Raw genomic sequence first — 15,213 nt, 5'->3', positions numbered from 1 at the left:
TCATTACTATTTCTAGTATTATATTTCCTATAAATATGATATAGAAAAATTTAGCTAATGTTCTTTAACTCTTGGTTGTAACTACTACATGTGGAGACGTGAATGTTGGTTGTAGGCACTATAGGCAAGAAGCCCCATCATTTCACCAAAGACATAAGCCTTCTTTGATTCTCTTTATTAATTTAATAAGATCTTAAATATTATTATGTTAATAATATACTCTCATTGTTTGATTAGTTATATTATTATATTAAAAATATATTATTATCCTTATAATATTTATTAATATTTTTTTATTCAGTTATTTCTATTAATTATTCCTACTTTAAAGGATATTAGAGAGAGATAATGATGAGGGGAGATATGGTGATTATTAAGGGGCATATGAATGAGATTATTGATGATTATAAGGTGTAAACGGGGAAAAGAGTAGTAGAAGAGGATGAGAGATACGATGTTAAACAATTTTTTTAAACACTAACTAGACACTAAAATTAAAGTCTTCGTATCTCTCTAGAATATCTTCGTATATAGGCTGACTTCACATATATTGTATAATATAATATATGTATAACTACTATAATCACAATTAAAAATTAAAGGCTCCATATCTATGGACTATCTACACAGATTGATTCATGGTACCTATCTACTATAATAAAAAATATTTAAATAATTGATGAACTTGGAAAACCGATTATGTTCACAGAATGCGTGTGAGTATTATATTTTCAGGTTCATTAACATTCTCCAGTGTGAAAAGCATGAGCAAATGTTCGTTTATCTGGTAGTCAGTCATCTGGTGTGTAACGTAAATTTTGAGTTATATGATTTGGGATTGGTGAGCAATATTTCTATGACGAAAATTCAGCAGAAAAAAAGAATTGACAGAGTTTTCTTTGCTAAGTTCTCATTTTAATTCTCAGCGATTTGTCTGCTTTTAGGGTTTTCCGGTGATGAGTTGCGAGATCCGTACCTAGGGTGAAAGTATTATCTCAATTCTTTCGCTAAGATTTTATTCTTCCGCTATGATTTTAGATAATGGGTTTTTATGTCAATTTGTTTTTAATACTTACCTATATTTTGTTAGAAATTTAAATGTGCATTTGTAGAATTTTCTATTGATGGCAATGTGAAGTTGAAGTTGGCATTCACATATTTTCTGTGAAATTTGTTGGAGGTTTTACCCTGCATTTCTGGCTTAAAACTATGATCAACATGTTTATAAGATGGCTCAAATTATAGTTTCAACTCATCATAGATTGAATTAGTGTAATTGGTGATTCTTTGGAGGCTGGTGTAGTGAAATTTAGTGTGATGTTTTTTTTTGACAAACGTGTGTAATCAGTCACAACTCTCCTAAAGATTTTTTATTTTTTTAAAAATATTTAGTTAATGATATAAGGGCAAGGATTATAGAGAATAATTTATGGTTAAAATAATAAACAATTTTTATTATATGTCAATTGTCTTCATTATAGTTATTTAGTTCTTTATTTTTCATTAATTATGTGTTCAGATTATTGTATCATTATAGCTATAATGTAAAATCTTCTCTTTTCTTTATCTTGGCAGTCCTTTTTAATTATTATTTATTTATGTAGTATATTTCAACTTCATTTAACAATATAAAATGTGTTTAATTTATGATCAAAGATAATAAAAAATATTTTCTCTAGTGATGAATATTAAAACTTGTTCGGTTTATATTTCAGGAAAATAACTTGAGAATTTTTTCCATGGCTTTACTCAAGAATAGATGGAATTGGAAAGATAGACAAGTGGTCACAAGTAGTACTAAGGTAAATCTTATTTTATGATTATTTTAAAAAAATAAAAATTAAACTTCTAAATTAAATATTTTATAAGTATTAGGTATCCAAGAATTCTATTCAGGGGTGGTGGTGGGGTAATGGTTTACCTTCTCTTTTCCATCTTCAATTTGTTAATGATTCTACTCTTGCGGGTCTTGCTAGGATCAAGGAAGTTGAAGCCTTTCCACATACTTTGGACATTTATTTGACAGCTTCAGGGTAGAGAGTTAATGAGCACAAATCTTCCATTTACTTTTTTGACACTCTTGATTCTATTCAGCACAGGTTTACTGGTATCTTGCGGTTTCATATTGGGTCACTTCCTTTGACTTATCTTGGCATTCCTATTGTTGTTTCTAGGTAGCCATGTCTCTTCTGAAAATTTTTTATTACCAAGCTTTAGGATAAGGTAAATCATTGGACTCATAAATGGCTTTCTACTACTACTAAGGCTACTCTTCTTCAATCTATTATATCCAAGCTCTTCCTACTTATAGAACCATGGTTCAAGTTGCTCCTGTTTACTTTCTCAAGGAGTTTGATGCTCTTTCTTGGAAATTCTTTTGGAGTGGTAATTTGCATAGTACTAAATGGAGCTTGATTAGTTGGGAGACTATTTGTAGGCCTAAAAAGGAGGGTGGTCTTAGTCTTTGATCAGCTCTCTTGAGTAGTCAAGCATTGGCTGCTAAACTTTATTGGCGATGGCAATGGTGCTCTAGAAAACATCAACCTTGGGCTTGTATTATCGCTCATAAATATTTTCATGGTGATGATCCTTGCTCGGTTTTTGCACTTCCTCTTGAAGGTTGTGGCTCAATGGTCGAGCATACTCTGAAGATAGGTGCAATGTTGGTCAAGAGGGGTTTGTTCTGGATATGTAAAGGAGGTTCTGAGGCTTTGTTTTGGTTTGATGCTTGGGATGGATTCCCATCCATATTATCCATGTACCCTCATCTTCAGACTCTTTGTGACCTATTTCATGCCACTGGATGGGATAAAGTGGCTCATTACAAGACTCCTTATCAATTTGGACCTATTGTTGGTTTCAGATGGAAGCATTCTTTTGAGTGGCCAGCATAGACGTGGATCATCAGGAGCTCTCTCAGATTCTTGCCTCTAGAGCATGTTTCTCTTTGCTAGGTCTAGATGTTTTAGCTTGGGGAGGTACCTTGTTTGGTAAATATCATGTCTCTACTGGGTATTAGGAGATAACTAGACAATTATTTGGGGATGTTGAGGTCCCATGGTGGAAGCAAGTTTGGAATAAAGTTTCTTGGTCCAAGTGCAAATTTATCATGTGGCTAGTGGCTTACAATCATTGTCTTATGTGGGATAATCTTTGTAAACATGGATTTCAGGGCCCCTCTTATTGTGTTTTGTGTGGTAATGGGGAGGAGTTTGTCTCCCATCTATTCTTCCATTGCTCCTATTCTATTCAGCTATGATACCTTTGGTGGAGTGCTTGGGGTTGCTCTTGTAGGCATGCTTCATCTTTGCCTAGTTTTTGGCCCACTTGGGCAATGCTCCCTCCAAGTCTTCTCCTCTCCATGTTGCTTGGATTGTTGGCCCATCATTCATGCTTTGGCATATCTAGCTAGAGAGGAATCATTGAATCTTCCAAGATGTTTGGCTTGGTGTTTTGCATCTTTGGTGGAAGATCTCATATTCTCTTCAGGAAACTATTCAAGTGAAGTGTGAGCCAGCTAGGGGTATGGATCTAGTTGATCTTGCTATATGCAATTGCCTCAATTTTCATCTTCTGGATTGGGCTACAGCTCAAAGGTTTCCTTTTATGTCTAGGTAGCCTCAGCATCAAAGGAAATGTCAGGTGAATCAGGATGGGCATTGGACTCCTCCTCCCTGTGGAGTTCTAAAAATTTACACTGATGGCTCTTCTTGAGGGAATCCAGGCCCTGCTGGTATTGGGGGAGTGGCTCAATGCAGTTCTAGTGATGTTAAATTCTTTTTCTCAGTTCATAAGGGTCATTACACTAACAATTTCATGGAAGCTCAAGCTATTTTATATGTTGTGGAATAGTGTTGCTTGCAGGGATGGAGTAAGACTATCTATGAGTCTGATTCCCAAGTGATGGTGAACTTGCTTTCCTCGCATGAGCTTGAGGATGGTAGTTGGCAGCTGGCCACTATTATTTTAGTTCATTGGGTTCACTTATATTCCTCGTGAATGAACAGAGCTACTGATTGTTTAGCCAAATGGGCTTCTAGTCATGATCTTGGTTGGAATATTATGGATCAGAGGCAACTTTCCTTTGAGATGGTGCAAGAATTTGATGATCTTGTTGCTTAGGATTGAGCTCCTTGTTGTATTTCTTTGTCTTAATAAATTTTTACCCCTCTTTTTCCAATATTTTATAATTATATTAAGAGCTTATATTTTTCCCAAACTTTATAATATAAAAAAAAATAATAAATATTTATAATAGTATTTTGGAATCAATTATAATAGAATGTTTCAGCTATATTCAATGAAATATAGAAATATTAAGATTTTATTTATTTTTAATTGATTAATAAAATTAATATTTGTTTTGTAAAGACCTATGTTGCTCATATTATTAATTTTATAGTTATGATTTGTTCTTATATCAAAATTTGAATAAAATTATATGATATTTATTTAGGCACCAAAATAATTTATATTTAAAAGAATGAGATTAGTGTAATTCTCTGGTAGCTGATTATCAATCTACTCTCTCTTCATTGAGTTCGTCAGCTTGGAAGAGAAATCATCAACTGCTGGCGCTGATTTTAATTATTGCTATGGTAGCGAAGATTGTCACATATTCCGACTCAGCATCATGTCTCCATTTTCCTCTTTCCAGTCGCTAATGCCAGTATTCATGATTCAGATAAATTAGTTTGATTTAAGGCTCGGCTCTACAGTTATTGGTGGTAGACATTTTGGGTTTTGATTTATTCTCAGGCTTTTCCTAACTCGAGCTCTTTCAATGTTGACCAACGTTGGTAGACTACTATAGTTACTATATCTTTTTATCTGATATTCTATTTTATTTTTTTAAAACATTTTATTAAGACTACTTTAGTTCATTGCCTCCACGTAACTCTGAACGGTAATGAGGAAAGGAAATTATGTTCAAGAAAATTAAAAGATGGATTAAGACTACTAATTTATTCATTCAGTATTTTATTATCATTGCACAAAGACTAGCTTTCTTGGTTACAAGCATACACTAGTCATTTTTTTTATCGTTGAATAAAAATTGGAGAAGGAAATTAGTTTTATTTCAAAGATCCCTTTACTTATTTTCTACTATCAATAGTCCTCAGACCACTAGTCTAGGAAATACTTCATCTTATATCATTAGGTAGGTTGAAGCTTTAGCATTAAAACTATTCCTAAAACTTTAACTTTTAGTTTTTCAATTTTCCTTCAAGGCTTATATAAATACTTAATCACTCTATTATTGCAAAGAAGAATGAGAAGATTCAAAATTTAATATTTTTAGAAGTAAGTTTGCTTCTTCTAGTTGATTAATCTATTTGTAATCAATCAATAATAGATCAGATAAAGTGAAGCAGTGCCAAGGAAATCCTCATTGCTTGGTAAGAAATATGTTTTGAACAAATATATAAAGTTGTTACATTTGTAGGTTTGTATTTGAATCATTATAACAATAAAGTATAATTTGTTCCTAATTATGTTCCCTCGGAGAAGGAAATGACAATAGAGTCTACAACTCTTTTTGAATCAGATAGACCATTTTGTAGAATGTTTATGAAATTTTCATTTTTGAATGTGAATGAACCGTACATGCTGGTGAGATTTTATTCTCTGCACTAAAGCTAGTACCTTATACCATTCTTTGGTAGATCATTTTTTTCTTATGAATAGTAAAGAAGAATTTATATTACTCAAATGACATCTATGTGAACTTAATTTTTTATGGTTTGGAAATATAGGGGTCATGGAAATCTTGGGGAAATCTAATTCAAGTACCAAATCAAAGGAATAGAGTGGTTCTTTTGGTTGGTGATGCAAAAGAGTGGAAAGTATGATGTGTTATTAATAGTAATAACACACCAATCTTTAGTGGAGGTTGGAAAAAGTTTGTATGTGATGAGAACTTAGAATCTACCTTGCTGCTATCCTCTATGTTTTTCATAGTTTGTTCTAAGCAACTCCCCTCTTCTAGTAAATACTCATTTCTCAAGGTTTAAGAATATATAGAGTAATGTTGAACTCTTTTGCATCATCCTTCCATCATTTATCATACTCACTGTTAGCTAGACTTAGGAATACCTCACAAAATTATAGACTACTCGATTAATAATTCCGATGGTTAAGCTATCAAGCATATTAATAATCCCATGGTTAAAGTGTGCAATTTAAGAGGGTGGAAATTTCCCTCAAGTGATTGGGTATGATTATTCAAGCTGGGAAAATCAAATTAATATAGCTCTCCCTTTCTACATTGAATGTTAGCTTACGAATTTAGGCCTAAATTGATATTATGATAATGTATATGTGTGCAATGTGGTTCTTAATAAGGTTTAGGTTAATTTTTTATACCATGTTTTATTTTACTTAGTTTTTGAATAGTTGATTTATCAAATTTCATTTTATTTTAAAATTAGGATAAATGATGAACGAAAGAATTGAAGATGATGTCAATAGGTTAGATTGATATTTCGATTTCACGTGTCTAGTTCAACAAGAAGAATGTAATAGACAAAGAATAGTCAATTTGATAGGGGAAGGATGTGTTGAAGCTTCCCTTGAGCCTAATCACTTGGCCATTTAGGTACAATTTGTCAAACCTTACATTTTTCAACTACCTTGAACTTTACCTTATAACATCCCCTTTCATGGTAGTACTAATTTCCCACTTTAAGTTGGCCATGGTATTTCTTGCATCCAATTAAAAAATGTGGTTAAACCTTTATGATAAATGTAAGTAATAAAATTTTCACATGTATTCAAATTTCCAATTAAAAAAAATTTGATTAATTTAAACTAAATGTTAACACTTGTAATTATGATTTGTGACATAATTAATAAATTAAAATTCAAGTAAGCTAAATTGTGATGCCCTAAATTTTGGAACCAAAATCTACCTAAGGCATGTACTCTCAAAAACTAGAGTTAGTCTACATGAAATAAAAGGAACAAATTTTATACTATTGTATCATATGGGTCAATATTTCTTAGGGCTATTCGAAATCTTAACTGGGAAACTAAGATATTGAGAGTAGGGGAATGGGGTGAATCAGGATCTATACCACTTTTAGCTTTTAACACATCTTTAGTGCATTCACCATATTTTCCATCTTATATCTAATTCATCCATAACACAACTTGTAAAATCAAACTATAGTACCACGTAGATCTAAAATATCAATCACATGCATGAAATATAATAACGTAATGCATATATTTGGTTATGCAGAAAACTTCCAAAGTGAAGGTAAAATTGGGTTGGGGATGACACCCACAAATCTCCACTATTGTAGTAATAAAGTTAACCTCTTAGGGTTACAATGTTAATCACTTCTAATGATCTACCCTATGTGGGGTCAGCCTGTTACAGTTTGTTAAGATTGTTAGATCTTATGTTCTAAGAGGATTTTCCACTTACAATAAAGTAAGGACTTGGTTAAGAGATTTACAATAGATTTGTTAAGATCACTCTATTAAGAGATTATCCCTGAATGACCGAGCCTATTAGAATTGATTCAGTACTTGATCCTCATTCTTCTCTAAAAATATGGTTTTGGATCATCAATTTGATCTGATCTCTAGTTTGATATAGCTTTATTGGCCTCCACTTCTTGATAAGGCCACTTCCTCTATTTTATAATAACATAAGTTAACTCTTTTGTCTTCTTAGCAATGTTCACACTTCCACACATGATCTTCTTTGTGATCACTCAAATTGTTTGTTTGGTCCTCCTCATCATATATCAAAATAGTTTTTAATCTTCTTTATATAAAGATTTCTTAAAAGAGTTTTCTAAATGCTTCCCTTTTTTTCCAATCCTAGATATCACAACACATAGGGATCTATGATCTACATCATAAAAAGTGTAATAGCCTCTATAAAATCCTCTCCAAATATTAAATATGTCTTTTCATGTTGGCCAAAAATGGTTTATCTATAGTTTTTACAATAGCAGGTCAAAAAGACAAGCAAGGAATGGGAAGCCCAAAAAACAATCTAGGTCCTACATTACCAAAGAAAAAACTATAGTGGTGAAAAAAAGGAATGGTTCAACTGTGGCTAAGGTGAGCTCTATTCCTGTGGATCATGGTAAATCTAGCTCAAGCTAGATACCCCTTGAATCCCTAGTTCCATTACTTCCTCTACCTCTTGTTTGAAACCCTGGAGGCTATGGGATAGTGGGTGTTCATACCCCAGATCCGAATCCCCTTTGGATTCGAGTGCTACAAATGGCATCAATGATTGCCTAGCAAAATCTATGTCGATCTTGTAGCCCAAATAGCCATGATGAGATTTGACAATTGGGAGAACCTTTGAAGGATCATTGCTATTAAGGACCCCTCTTTTGTGCCTCCCTCTTTTTTTCACAATAGTTTCTCCTCTCTTGGGAATGAGGATAACATCCAAGCTAGGTTACCATGAATTGCATGTCATGGAATGTGTAGGGGCTAATAGATCTAACTAGAAATATTTTTTTGCCTGATACTAAGCATCAATTTGATCTTAATGTGCTTTTCCTCTAGGAAGTTAAAGTTTTTGGGTTACATCTTACCTCATCCTATCATGTTATTTGGTTGGATAGTGTCATTTTTGCTTCTCAACATGAAGGTGGTCGAGGTGGTGTTGTTACTCTTCTCCTTTATTGTTTTGCATGGTTTTGACCCTTTTCATGGGGTGGTTTGGATTTTGTTGTTTTTTCAAAACTATTCTTTTGGAATTGTTAACATTGATGCTACCAATGATGTTATTGAATGTTCACACCCATGGCATTGGTTGGTAGATCATTTTCTACTTGCTACGTGGCTTTTTTGTGGGGACTTCAATATGGTTGAGCTAGCCTCTAACAAGGATGGCCTTCTACCATTTAGATGGGCATCTGGTGAATGGGAGGCCTAATTTTACATGCAAAAAAAATTAGGTCTTTTTGATCCTAATGTTACTCACTGCTGCCCTGATGGGATTTGGAACAGTTGGTCCAATTTTCAAGATGGATCTGATAGAGTTTTTAAAAGAAATGATATCCCTATATGATTGCTATGCAATTATTCTTCTCCTTTTCTCAAAAGCATGCCTTTCTTATCATTCCTTTTCCTAATGTGACATTGTTAAACCACTCCCCCATCCTATTTTCCATCACTTGGTAGACAGCTTAGCCTTGCCTAAATAAAACCTAGTTTTACCTCAACACTTCTTTGCTATCCAATCCACCAACTATTGCTCATATCCTATGTGCATGGAATCTTGAGCCTCAACCTTAAAATCACCTTGGATGGATTAAATGGTGGAATGATGCTATCCTTTGTACTATGAGATTTCTTTACATTCAAGGTAAAAAATTGCTATGTACTATAGGTGATCTTATGAAACCACTACTCTCAATTTACATATGGCCTTTGAGGCTGTTGCCATGAATCTATTTGACATGGATCTCTAGGTTTGGCTTTCTGACCTTTGGCACTAGAAGTAGGTTGTAGATAGTTATACTGCTAGGGGAGCTCAGGTCAAAGCTTGTGTCCATTGGTTGGAGATCAATGATTAGGCTTCCTAGGAATTTTTTAGTTCTTTGAGGGCTCATTAGTCTACTATGGGTATTAAGCACATGAATGAAGATCAGCAAGGATTCACCCACCTACCTCATATTCTCTAGGATTTTGTGTGTCATGATGAGTAGGTTTTTATGGGTTAGGGGCCCTCTATTGAGCATGATCAAGCACTACAAGCTTGCTTGATGTTACTCCCAATATGCTTGCTCCTTAGTAGTATGGCTTTTGTGAACTAAAGCTTACTCTTGTAGACTTAAAGGAAGCTATCTTATCCATGGTTGATGAAAAAACCCCTAGATGCGATAACTTCCCTTATGAATTCTACAATATGCTTTGGGATGACATTGGCCCTTATTTGTTTCAAGTTTATCTTGAAGCTTACAATTCTAAATCATTAGGCAGCATCATCAAGAAAGGGAATATTAAATTCATACCTAAAGATGGAGATCCTAAAGAGATTTTCAATTGGAGATCCATCACCTTGTTGGATGTCTCCTATAAGATCATTTCCAAAGCCCTCTCTCTTAAAATTTTGCATTTGTTCCCTTAGATTGTTTGACCTAAAAAAACTAGCTTCATCAAGTCCTACTATATCTTGGACAACATCATTTCTATCTAGGAAGGAATGGAATGGGCTAGGAAATCCAAACAGCACACTGTATTCCTGAAGATTGACTTCACCAAAGCATATGACCATATTGAATTGCCCTTTATTCTTGCTATGCTTCAAGCTTTGGGTTTTGGCATAGTATTTTCTCAATTAGTACAGATGCTATTTGGGGATGCTTCTTCTTGCATCACCATTAATGATCAACAGTCTGATGCTTTTGGGCTCTTTATATCTATCTATCAAGGTTTTCTTCTTGCACATTATCTATTTATTTTGGCTGTTAAGGGCTTTGGTTATCTACTGGCCGATGTTGTCTCTTGATGGTTGATAGATGGCATTTCTTTACTAGATTCAACCACCTAGCTAGTTAATGGCCATTTTGTAGATGATTCTTTACTCACATTGATTGAGGATGAGGAGAATATTTCCACTACTTTGCAGTGTTTAGATGCTTTTTGTCTTGCTTTAGGGTTGGCTATCCAATGGCACAAAATCCTTTGCTACCAATAATATTTTCTACCAGGCCATCACTGGTTACAATAGTATGGATGGAAATGGGTCCAACATGGTGAAAATTTTAAATTCTTGTGCATACCCTTTACTTTTCAAGCATCTCTTATGGAGTTTTGGAATGTTGTACTTACTTGAATTGAGAAGAAGTTGGAATATTGGATCACTAAGCCCCTTTCACTTGAAAGGAAGTTTCAAATATGCTCCAAAGTACTTGTAGCTACTCATATATATTAGTTTTCTTTTTGGGCTCCCTCCAAAGCCTTGTACTTTAAGCTTTAACATCATCTTAGAGACTTTCTCTAGGCCTCTGATGTTGTGCATCATGGCTTTGACAAAGTGGCCTAGGACTTGTGTTTTTTATGCAAGGATTTTGGTGGTCTTGGCTTGCTTTCCACTCATATGTAGGGGGTAGCCCTTTGTGCCACATGGATCATATGGGCTCTCACTAGAGATGAGGTCTAGAAAATTTGTTACATCACTTCATTTCTTCAAGATTTCTTATTAACCACCTAGCCTAAAAAGGGATTGGTTCTCAAACCCTTCTTGTGACTTCTAAACCTATTTAGATTCAGGGCACTTTTGTTGCTAAGAGAATTTGGAAATCCTAGGAAGAAATTTTAAACCTTAGCTTCATTGGGCTAGTAATGGATTTAGAGATGGACTCTTGATGAATCAACAAAACCTTTGGTGGTCACCCTTGTTTTCCACTCAAGGGGTGTCTTTCACTAAGATTCAAGGAGCTAGTGCTTTGCATTTATTTTTTAAGGGTATCAAAATACCCAAAAATTTATTCTTTAGGGTTACAATGAGCCTTCACTCATGGGAGGACTTACAAGTGTAGTGTAGGCTTATCTATCCAGATCGATAGGAAATTGATCTTCTAGTTTCTGTAGTTCCTCCCAATTTGTTATATAAGGTTGGAATTCACTCATCTTTCCATTTGTGGAAAGATTGGAAGTGGTACCTTGTAAATCCAATGACCAATTACAAGCATAGACTAGGCTATCAATGGTTGGTGCCCCATCCTCCAATTGTTGATACCCTCAAATAGTGTTGTCATTAGCATTCTTTGTATAAGACTTGGAGTCTTAGATTTGCCACTATCTAGCATGCTATCACTAAGCAAAAGATTACTCACTTTTCCTAGTGTCTCCTCTTCCAAGGCTTGCCTTTGGGTCCTTGGCTCTGGAATCTAGGTGTTCCTATTCATAGATGACCTTTTTGTAGCTAAACTAAAAGCTTTCTACATATTTTTTGGTTTTACAAAAGAGCTCAAAATTATTGTCTCTAGACTTTTTATTTCTTTAACCATTTTTATCTAGAGGCCTTCACCTAGCATATGGTGGTTTTGAGTGATGCTCCCAAACTTCCTTTTAGATATGCCCAGATTTAGCATGTTTTCAAAATGGAGATATTGTTCATAATCTGGAAAGATCACAATGTTGTTTTATTCTATCATAGCTTTCTTGATACTTATATTGTGATGTACTCTAAAGCATGTATATTTAATAATGTCATGATGCAAATCCAAGTACAAACTGACAAAGTGGCACTGGAAGTGGCTCACATGTAGGAGCTACTTGCTCACTAGGGAAATGCTCCTTGTGCAGTTGCCTAAGTACCTCCAAATGCTTTATCTAGTGATCACGTGCTCCTCCTTGTAGTCACCAAAGAGGCCAAATCAATTCTTCTTGCTACTCGTAGGCACCCATGTCATAGTCTCATTGTCTCTCTCCCAATGGGGACTTTTGTGGCCATTGCCACTCAACCTCGATTGCTCATTGGTTAGGCTCAGGTTGGTCCCTAGTGCCTCCCCCTACTACCACTGATGATGGTTGGCTAGTTTCTCACTGTTACCCCAAGTGGGTGTTCTCCTAGCTAGGTTTAGCCATTTCTCCTCCTAAGGCTAAGGAGGATAAAGATAAAGACAAAAATGTTGTTGTTGTTGACAGTTGGGCTCCCTCTAAGCCAACCAATAACCCCAAGGATTTCTAGGGTTCTAATGACAAAGAACCTCCTTTGGTTCGCACTACTCTTGGAGCCTAAAATTTTATATTTATATTTATATATCTTTTATGATGAATAGTTGATCTCTATCCTTGGGCTATATGATCTCGCAAGGTGATCTTGGATCCCCTAACCCCTCTTTTTGTGAATATGTATCTTTAAAGTTTTAAATTAATTGAAAAATTCTATTTATCAAAAATGGTTTATCTCAAATTTTTCAGCATTGCTGACACAAATGTCAATTATTTGTTAGTATACACTTACTATCTCTTATTCTTGGCATTCACTTTACATGCTGCTATTACTTGATCTCTATTGTGCTTGACACCAATGTGTAATTTAGTAATTGATGTGCTCATACTGCTCATAAATCATTGGAGCTGACACATATTAAAAATACTCTACATTGAAAGAGTTACTTGGCTCTTATAGAACTCAACATATACATGTTTATTTACAAGTCTTTATAGACTCAGCCTATATAGAGCAACTTGGTCACAATGATGACCTTTTTTCTTGGCCTAGTATATGACTAAGTGTTTGACAGTAATAGACAACAATAGTTAAAGATACCAACAATCTCCCCCTTTGACATTTTTGAAAAAAATGCTTTGTCATGATTACATCATTGCAATGATAATAAGACTACTCCCTCTAAGCATATGACTTAGTTCATATAGAACTACAAAAATTTTGTTGAAAATGAAGAATGAATACTTAACAATATAATAGTGCAACAATACATATATGCACATGACTCTAACTAGACTGATTGTGATGTAGGAGCATCTTGGGTGTAAGAGAAATCTTGCATCAACCAAAAATATTTCATTTCAGTTTTTTGAATAAGGGTTTTCTTCATCCACAATTGATGTCTACGGAGGCTTTCTACTTAGTAAGTAAATCATACAAGCACAAAAATTCCTAATTTCAAAGGTGGATATTCATCTTGGATAATTTAGTATATCAGTTGAGGCTTAGTGTCATATCATGATATTCATTGATTTATTGCAGATTTTTGGTGTGAAATCTTGGTTTAAAAACTTCAAGCTCCTCATTAAAGGCCTAAGCATTCCCGAATAAAGCTCAAAAACTTGATGGATGAGCTCTTGTACTAATCTATGCCTATAGATTAGAAGTTGAGGTTGTTAGAATAGGTGAAAAACTAATCTCCCAAGAACACCTGCATGCATAAATCTGTCACATGGATGAAGCAAATAACAGAGGCAAGGAAAAATCAAGGAGGCCAAAAAGCCAGATCCATCTTATGGACATGTAAAGAGCAATATCTCATATAATCCAATAAGTGAATGAATAAAATACAAAGAGGTGAATCCTTATAAAGGAATCACGAAACCCAAAAAGGGAAACTAAAGCCTAAAAAAGCTAGGGTTGCACAATATAATTAATAGAATATTAATTATATGCACCTACAAGATAGCTTAAGCAAACTAGAGTAATAAGAAACTTAATTAATTAAATCAAAGTGATTTAATTAATAAGTTAGAACAAATAATTACTCTAACACCCCCCCTTAAGAGAAGCTTGGGAGGAAGCTAACCTAGCATAGCTATGAAAGAGAATTTGGTCCCGGCAACAAGGCCAGATCAGGTACCCAATCACAAAAAAATCTCTATAAAGAGGAGAAATAGAGAAAACCACATGGGAAAAACCCTACTCCAAAAAGAGATAGCAAAGAATGTTCCAGAAGAAGGAACAGAGAGATCAGAAGAGAATCATTGAAGCATGAAGAACCGCAAAACTCTGTCAAAATGCTAATCTGTAGAAACTCCATGGAAATAGAAGGCACAAACCATCAACCAAAGGAACCTCCATGGAAATAGAAGGAACGAACCATCAACCAAAGAAGCATAGAACAGCAATATAACCTCCCCTTAAGGCAGGTGAGGTGACAGGCAGCTAAAAAGATGGGCCAAAAATCTCCTACAACACAGGAGCCAAACACATCAAGAGTGAGGTACAAACACAAATAAAGGTACGTGTCATCGACACTGCATGAGGAATTAGAGAAAGAGGGCCTATAAGTGGCAAACAACTATCCCCCCCATGGCACTTTATATAATAGTGCGAGTACAACGAATCACAATGATGAAAAGGATCTCAAAACGCAAGAGTAGCACTTTATCTCAGTGCGTTGCATAAAAATGCTTACAATGAATATCAACAATGATTAGAAAAGACATAAGGCTGAAACAACAGAAGGTAGAGCCCAAAACGAAGCAACTGAAGCAACAAAATCGATCCCCGGACCTGAAACAAACAGGATATCCACCAGAATGCTAAAATGCAAAAGACTGAATAGGATGTGCCTGGAATAGAATCTGGAACAACAACCAGCATCACTTGAAAGAGCATAGAAAGAGCTTTCCAACGATATAAAGAAGTCCAAAATTGGAGATCGGAAGCTCAAGATACGCCTCCCAGAGTGCAAAATAGAACATCTAGCTTTGACTGCCAAAATAGGCAACCAAAATATATAAAAAGTCCAAATAACTAGCACCATC

Source organism: Cupressus sempervirens, chromosome 11, assembly GCF_028749045.1.
Source record: "Cupressus sempervirens isolate cs-2001-9-10 chromosome 11, ASM2874904v1, whole genome shotgun sequence".
NCBI classification, from domain to species: domain Eukaryota; kingdom Viridiplantae; phylum Streptophyta; class Pinopsida; order Cupressales; family Cupressaceae; genus Cupressus; species Cupressus sempervirens.
This window is presented reverse-complemented; position numbering follows the sequence as displayed.